Source organism: Amphimedon queenslandica, unplaced genomic scaffold, assembly GCF_000090795.2.
Source record: "Amphimedon queenslandica unplaced genomic scaffold, v1.1 AMPQUscaffold_13084, whole genome shotgun sequence".
Classification (NCBI taxonomy): domain Eukaryota; kingdom Metazoa; phylum Porifera; class Demospongiae; order Haplosclerida; family Niphatidae; genus Amphimedon; species Amphimedon queenslandica.
Window position 1 is genome coordinate 72,316 of NW_003546680.1, and position 2,595 is coordinate 74,910.

Sequence of the window (2,595 nt, forward strand, 5' to 3'; positions counted from 1 at the left end):
GTCTTGATGAGGTGACAGCCTCTGATGTCTCTTCTGCTTCTCAATTGCTAGCTCCAGCTAAACAGGAGGAAACTCTCACTTGCTCTGTACCTGGTCATGAAGATTCATTAAGGTATCACTGTGACACATGTGATGAATCTATCTGTCGTGATTGTATCATGCTGGCTCATAAAGATCACAAGTATAACCTAATAGCTGATAGTTTTACTAAACACAAAGAAGCACTGGAGAAATCTCTTAATCCGGTAAAAGGGAAAATTGATGGACTCAAGAAGGTCCTGTCTGCTCTAGCAGAGAGAGAGGGTGAGATCAGAGAGAGAGGAGAAGGAGTCTTAGAAGAAATACATGAAATGGTAGAGGAAATGATGAATGTTCTTCGTGAGTCAGAGAGGAAACTGACTGAGCAGGCAAAGAGGGTCACTGATGATAAGCTAAAGGTGCTGTCAGAGCAAATGAAATCAGTAGAAATGAGTTTGAGTGTTCTGGAGGATGTTGAGGATTATGTGGAAGAGAGTCTGAAGACAGGCAGTCCTCAACAAGTCCTGAGGTGTAAGAAACAGATGATGGAGCGTATGAGTGAAGTTACTGGAGGGATCGATGTGGAGGAGTTACATCCAAAAGAAAAGGCTGACTTTGTGTTGAGTAAAGATATCAAATTGCTAGATCACATTGGAGATATTGTCTCACTGCAGCAGTATAGAGTGAAGGAGATTGATTGTATTACACCTGCTGGCAAAGCAGTTTTGTTTTCACTATCAATGGAGGCACCAGATTCATCTGTTTTGTGTGTTCCCGTCTCTTCTCTGAGGTGTAGTCTAGTAGCAGTTGGTAAAGGTGATGAACCCATTGACACTACAGTCACTACCACCAGCACTGATCCTGGAGTGTATAGGATACAGTGTAACCCTTCAACCAGTGGTACTCATACAGTAAAAGTACAAGTATATGATGTACACCTTGAGGATACCTCACTAGTCATCCCTTTCAATCCTTACCTTGATAACATCACTCCAGTACGTACTATAATTGAACTTAAGCGTCCCTGGGGAGTTGCTGTAACTGATGATAATCATGTTATAATAACTGAGAATCAAGGTCACTGTGTAACAATACTGGATAGAGAAGGAAAGAAAGTTAAATCATTAGGAGGGGAAGGAGGAAGTGGTAATGTCAAGTTTTACTGTCCTCGTGGTGTAGCCATTACTCCAGACAAATTCCTTCTTGTATCTGATGATCACAGGATCCAGAAGATAAGCATGGATGGATACCTTATAGCATCAGTTGGTGAGAAGGGCAGACTGGGCAGTAGACAACTACAATTCAGTACTCCTGATGGTATAGCCATTTCTCCTATAACAGGACAGGTTTATATTGCTGATAATGCTAATAATCGTATACAAGTCTTGAATCCTGATCTAACCTTCTCTCATTCATTTGGTAGTGGAGGATCAGCTAATGGAGAGTTTCGGTCTCCACGTGACTTTGCTATTGACAGTCAAGGATTAGTGTATGTTACTGATATGAATAATCATCGCATTCAGAAGTTCTCTCCAGATGGAAACTTTGTGGGTCAGTTTGGTACTAAAGAATCTGGTCCTGGACAGCTTAATAGTCCTAATGGTATAACAATAGACACTGCAGCTACTGGTCAAGTGTATGTTAGTGAATGGGGCAATCATCGTATATCAGTCTTCACTAGTGATGGTGTGTTTGTTAGGAAGTTTGGAAGTGAAGGCAGTAATATTGATCAGTTTCGTGCTCCTTATGGATTAGCATTTGATAAAGATGGAGTATTGTATGTTTGTGATACTAGTAATGATCGTCTTGTTGTTTGTTAGTTATTAATTATTTCTTTTATACTGTATTGTTAATGGCCATTATTAGTTTAATTTTGCTGATACAGTCACTGCATAGTAAGAAAAATTATTATTATTTTTTAATTATTACAAGTTTTTAAAATTTCTTTTAAAATTGTGTAATTAGAACTTTACACAATCAATGACCTGCAATAATAATGACAATATAACAATATAATGACCTGCAGCCTGTCTGGAGGTGTGTGTGTATAAGTAATGTAATACCTGAGGACTGAGATATCTGCTTGAGGTGAAGCTGAGGGCAGATATCAAGGGACTCAGGTATTACATTACTGATACTCACCTCCAGACACACACACACACACACACACACACACACACACTGGTCACTACATATACTGCACAGTTGGTATAAGTACATTTATCTGTATCTCATTAATTATGCTTGCATGTGTGTGTTCATGCATGCAGGAGCTATCACTGGTAGATGATGATACTGTCATACAAGAAGAAGAAGATGAACAAGTTGCTGTATCTAGTGAAGTACCAATGAAAGTTGATATCAGTAGAGGAGAGAGGAAGAGGAGGAGAGAGGGAGGGAGGGAGAGTCCTATTGCAATGATGACACAAAGACCAAAGACACCAGAAGAAACAGGTTTGACCAGTTTTTAATGATTGACAATAAGTACATGTAGTTTATATCAAATACTTGCAATCATGTGTCATTGAACATTTGAAGAATAAAGCAAAAGTTTAGTAATTGCAGCATAGAGTCACC

General features: G+C 39.2%; 1 protein-coding gene across 1 annotated transcript in view; it reads left to right on the forward strand.

Annotated features, from left to right (window-relative positions):
• The window catches only part of LOC109585327 (uncharacterized), a 32,133-nt gene extending 29,551 nt beyond the window's left edge, over window positions 1-2,582 (forward strand). The window contains exon 22 of the mRNA XM_020001344.1: window positions 2,523-2,582. The gene's annotated coding sequence lies outside the window, so the exon portion shown is untranslated. The remainder of the gene's footprint in view (window positions 1-2,522) is intronic.
• Window positions 2,583-2,595: the final 13 nt, after the last annotated feature.